Source organism: Zalophus californianus, chromosome 7 (genome assembly GCF_009762305.2).
Source record: "Zalophus californianus isolate mZalCal1 chromosome 7, mZalCal1.pri.v2, whole genome shotgun sequence".
Taxonomy (NCBI): Eukaryota; Metazoa; Chordata; class Mammalia; order Carnivora; family Otariidae; genus Zalophus; species Zalophus californianus.
Window position 1 is genome coordinate 89,857,398 of NC_045601.1, and position 6,008 is coordinate 89,863,405.

At 37.3% G+C, this 6,008-nt stretch overlaps 1 pseudogene; it reads right to left on the reverse strand.

Annotated features, from left to right (window-relative positions):
* Positions 1-388: 388 nt before the first annotated feature.
* On the reverse strand, positions 389-1,015 carry LOC113927392 (annotated as a pseudogene).
* Positions 1,016-6,008: the final 4,993 nt, after the last annotated feature.

Below are 6,008 nucleotides of genomic sequence, written 5' to 3' on the forward strand. Positions count from 1 at the left end.
TATTATCATTATACTGAGATATTTTATACTAAATCAGTGCCCAGGTATCATTTAAATTATCATAATCTCTAATTGATTATTTCCAGTGTATCACACTCTGTAACCCCAATCCTAAATTTTAAGCACATACGTATAAGCGCCTACCTGGGCATCACACAGGTATTTCAACTGAATATATTCAATTTTGAAAAAATTCAACTTATGAAACTACTCCCTAAATCTGACTTTCCTCCTGTATTCCCTACCCATTTATTCAGTTGCCTAAGGAAGGATGATTCCCTTGACTTTTTACTTTCACTTACCACCAACATCCAAAACAAATGCTAATTCCTTTTTTTTTTTCAGGACAATAAACACTTTTATTACATGACCAAAGATAGGAGGAAGATTATTTGCCTTTCCAGGCTTTGATTTTCCTCAGATAGAACTCCAGCTCCTTGCCTTCTAGCATGAGCCATCTGCTCAGCCACATTGGCCTGGTCTTGAAGCGATGCACGTAAGAAGCTTGCCCTGCTGGAATTGCTCCTCCAGAAGACTGCTGATTTTGGCATTCTTTTTCCTTTCATCATATTTCTTCTGAATTTTCTTTGATCGGTTTTTCTGGTTTGTTTGTTTAAAATCTCTTCCTCCTCGGGCGTCAGCTTGGCCCCCTTCTTGCGGCCCAGGGGTAGTGCATAGTGGGACTTGTACCACTGCCGGTAAGGTGTGCTGTCAATGAGCACAATACAGTTCTTCACCAGGGTCTTGGTGCGGACCATGTCGTTGTTGGATGCTTTGGAGACATCAATAATCCCTGTTTTTCACGTACAACACTCAGAGCCGCAGGAGAAGTTCCCCACGTCTAGCCTCAAGTTATGGTACTTCTTATTGCCTCCCGGGACTCGGACTGTGTGTAGGGGCCAATCTTAGTGTTGGCAGCGGGGAGTCCCAGCTCATACTTCCGCGTCTTGTGGTAGGGCTTTCTCTTGCCCCCAGTCTTGCGGCGCTTGTGCCAGTTGTCCCGAGAGATGCTCATCGCTCTCGGTGCTGGCTGCGAAAGAGAAAACACAAAGCCTCACGGTCTGGCTTGTCTCAAATGCTAATTCCTTTTGATTCTACCTTTGACTTAGCTTTCATATTCATCTACTTGCCTCCTTCTACAATCTCATTATTTTGTTGTAGTACATCTTCCTTTCTCATCTGGATTACTACAATGGTTTTGTACTTGGTCTTCTCCATGCATCTCTTTCAAAACTTTTTCCGAATTAAGGAGTGATTTTTATACAATATCAAGTTGCCACTCTGTCTTAATGTAATATTTCACTATGTGTATATATTTTTGCTTACTTCGGATTCTCCCAAAACAGAACCTGAAACAAGAATTTACATGCAAGTAGCTTACTGGGGAGGTTTTACCAAAACAAAACAAAAACAAATGTAGGAGCTTGCCGAACAAAGAAAGGAAGGAAAGTAAACTGATAAAGATTATGTTAACATAGATGTTACATTTATTCATTTGCGTGTTTTCATTGTCCCTATGAACTAATTCTCCCCCAGAAACATGCATCTCCTTGAAATACACCTAAGCCTATAAGATAATCTCAGTTTTATCTTCTTCAAAAATGTCCCTCTGAAGTTCTGTCTTCCTGCTCCAATCTTCCCTATGTTCTCCACCAGCCTGCTACAAAGATCTTATTCTCAGACTTTTCTTTATTCTCAATCCTCCTGAGAACTTTATCTATTTTCTGAGTTGAATCCACTATTTCATGGATCCCAGATCTTCTTCTTTATTAGATGTCTTCCTCAGTTTGGTGGAACACATCCCACAGGTGCCAGTCATACAATGGAATGTTAGTTTCTCACAACCTGCATGCCTGAGAATGTCCTTCTAATCTCACCCATTAATAATAGTTTGTCTTGGTATAATTTTAAGTAGAAATAGCTTTTATTTTGAAATTTTTTTAAAGATTTTATTTATTCATTTGAGACACAGATACAGAGAGAGAGAGAGAGAGCATGAGCAGGGAGAGAGTCAGAGGGAGAGGGAGAAGCAGGCTCCCTGCTGAGCCAGGAACCCGATGTGGACCTTGATCCCAGGACCCTGGGATCATGACCTGAGCCGAGAGCAGACACTTAACCATATGAGCCACCCAGGCACCCCTATTTTGAGTTTTGAAGACATTTTCATGGCTGTCTTCTGATTGCTGTTGAGAAAGCCGTTCTGAGTCAATGCTTTACTCTTGGTTATTATGACTGGGCCAATTTATTATATATAAGGTTTTTTGTTTGTTTTAATTTTGTCATAGACAGTTTCCCAAAGAGAAAGCCATCAAATCCCTCATAGAATGTATAGGTCTAGTTGCTAATGTTCTCGGAGTTAACTACGGGAAAGGACTAATAGTTTCACCACTTTCTAAATAGACTTTAATTCAATCCATCTTTTCTTTATAGTAGAGTACCCATACTTTCTTCAGCTAAGCCTAGTTTTCCTGAGTTTCAATTCTATCTTGTTCTTTTGGGTTGGAAGAGGGGAAGTTTCCCAAACTTTCAGGCTGGGGAGAGAATAAGGAAGTCTAATTTCTTTATATAGAGACTTTTAGCCAAGTCTCCTATTCTCCATTTTAACTGTACTTTTAATTACTATTACTTCTAATTCCTGTCTTTCTGGACTTCTATTGTTCAAGTTAGACTGCTTGAGAATTTCTCCCAGCTCCTGGCTTAATTTTTAGCTTTATCTGGTCTCCTTCGTCTATTACCCCTTTTCTAGCTTTATGGTTTTTCAGCATTTTTCTCACTGTATTTTCCCATCACATTGGTTTATTTTAAACTTCATCTTAGTAAAGTGATACATATATATATTAATCTTCCATGCTTAACTAAATTTATGCTTAACTGAAGCCATACTATTCATTCTTAAATTGTGTGGTAAGTTGTATAACGTGCTTCAGTAATATTCCTTTTATCCTATGACTGAGTTAGGTGTCATCCTACACAATATTTTATCAGACTCTATTCACCATCTGCTTACTTCTCTGTTTCCCCAGTTGAATGCAAGTCCTTGGAGAGCAAACAGTGTCTTTCTTCCTGTTATATCCTTAAGTCCTGGCACAATGTCTAGCATAACAAAGGCACTCAATAACCATTTGTTAATTGTTGAGTGATTATACTATGATGCAAACATTGACCCACAACAATTTTAATGTGCTCTTCATTCTATTTATTAGGACCATAGTTATTTTCATCTGAAACATCTTAAAATGCAATCAAACCATTTCTTCTTTCATGCTGTTCCTTAATGAATTACCACCATTTTCTGTTAGCTATTTAAATGTCAATGAACACATATTAATCAGTCACTGCTAATTCAGTGATTATCTTTTAACTAACTACAGAAGGAACTGCCCTCTCAGAGTTAAATTTTAGTAAGGAAAATGGGGCAAATACATCAATAGTGACAATGCCATTCATTCATGCTTCCACTTTTTCATTCATTTAACAGATAAATATTGAAGACATATTGTTTCTAGCATTGTTTTAAGTCCTAGGGATACAGAGGCAGATAGATAGATTAGATAGATAGATTCACAGAATTAAAAAAAAATGCCTGCATTCATATAATGTATAGCAGAAAGAAACAGAACATAAATAAACACACAACTCAAATGATGACAAGCTCTATAGAGAAATGTATAGAAGGTCAAGGTATCGAACACGCAGAGTTGGTATTTTCCTATTTCATGTAGGATGATATGCAAAGGTCTTAACTGATGGGGAACATTGATCAGGAGCTTAGAGAATAAAGGGAATGAATTGTTTGGATTTGAGAAGGAAGAACATTGTAGGTATTGAGAAAGGTGAGAACACATTTGGCTTGTTTAGTATCAAGAAGACCTCTGGCTAGAGAACAGGGGCTGGGGTGACTAATAGAAAACTTCAGAAAGGTAATGGGGCCCAACTGAATATATAGACAGTAATAGACAATTAAAAATTTGACTTTTTCACTGATTTTTTCGAAGATTTATTTATTTATTTGAGAGAGAGAAAGTGAGAGAGCATGTCTGAGTCAGGGGAGGGGCAGAGGAAGAGAATCTTCAAGCAGACTCCTGACTGAATACAGAACACAGAATTTGAACTGAGGGCTCAGTCCCAGGACCCTGAGATCATGACCTGAGCCAAAATCAAGAGCCTGAGGCTCAACCAATTGAGCCACCCAGATGTCCCAACCTTTTCACTGATTTAACTGAGAAAATTCTACAGTAACAACGAGACTTAATTTATGCTTTGAAAGGATAACTCTTTCTTTAATGGTGCACTTGGAAAAGAGGAGTGGCACAACTATGGGGAAGGCATAAAGCCTTGAGTAACCCAAAGGGAAAATGCCTCAAGCCACTCAGGGAAAATATTATATGCTATCACACCCAAGACACAGATAAAATTAGACTTAAAATTAGTTAATGTAGGTTTACCCTCTTTAAAATCCTGTGATTATTCTTCCATAGTACTCATTTGTCTAAAATTTCCAGCTTTCTTGAGTTCAGCATCTTTTACTTATAGAATCCATAAAGTTTGCTGACTCTCAAGATACAGAGAAGTTGAAATTTTAAGAAGAGTGGCACAATATTTGTGATAAGCTTGTCCATTTTGCACATATATGTGGTATCTGAAGATTTCTACTTTCTGGTTCCAGGTTAGAAAAAAAAAATACTCAAAATGGTAGTTACCCTAATATCTCAAAATTCTCACAGTCCATAAAGAATAGGAAATATGTGTGGAAAGTAATAGTTCCTATAGTTGAAATCTGTTACTTAATCCTTTTTCTTCCCCTGGCTAAGAAGCAAAAATTCTCCATACCCTTTTTCCTATAAATTCTTACTCAAACTTTGAAATTTTTAATTTTTGCAATACTTCTCTTCAATCCATGTTATTACATAGGCTGTAGAGTCCAGAAGTTAATTCTAGAGATGTTTTAGCAGCATTTATAAATGTGGGAGAATGATCCAGTCAGTATTAAATTCTGGGACTTTGGAGACAAAGGTGTGTGTTGCTGCATTTTATAGACACCTACTAGTTTTCCCTTTTTTTTTTTTTTTTTTTTTTTTACAGTGAACTTAGACAGTGAGTATAACCTAACACTAGCAGGAACCAAACAATATTGTTTGGTTCTTGTGATGGTTTTTGAGAGAATGGGTATTCTTTTAACTTCTTGTTTTCTTATATTCATTAGGCCACCTATTGTTACAAATAGGCACGTACAAAGTGAGTGGTTAATTCTCTTTCACTTAATATGTGTAATTTGTGTAATTAACTGTGGTTTAAAACACATAATGATCATCTCATCATTTTCTTAGTGCTATTGTCTCTGTGTGCACCCACTGATCTTAACAAGCCACCAGAATCGCAGCATTATGCCCTCAGTACAGATCTCCATTACCCTTCCCATTATAGGCCTATTATCTTTGCAACATAAATAAATCTGTTCTTTCACAGAAAAGGCCTCCCTAGAATACTAATAATTCCACATAGAAACATCTGATGTAAAACAGTGACACAGAGTAGTATGTACGTGTTTACTTTGAGTTCAGGAACAGATGAGACTGTAGTTCCAAATCAATTCTCTTATTTTATGACTTACCCACTGTAGCCAACTCTATCCAGGCTAATTTGCTCATCTGGTTTTAGCTTGGTTCAAATAAAGTGAATGGCAATTTTGATTTCCATGTGGGCTACTTAGCTATGCCCAGAGAAAGCCTTCCATACCCGTAAGTTGTACTATAACAGCAGCCAACCATCTTATAAATACATGCATATGGTCACAAGGAAATGAGATAAAATACGAGAATTGCAACTAAAACACCGCATTATTGCGATGTGCCAAGCTCTGTTCTGATTTACAAAAAGAAAAAAAAAAAGCTTATGTAGTCCTTACAGAAGCCATTGGAGGTAGGTAATATAATTATCCCTTTTATATATATATATACAGAAATGGAGAGAGAGGAGCCTGGGTGGCTCAGTCAGTTGAGCGACCCACT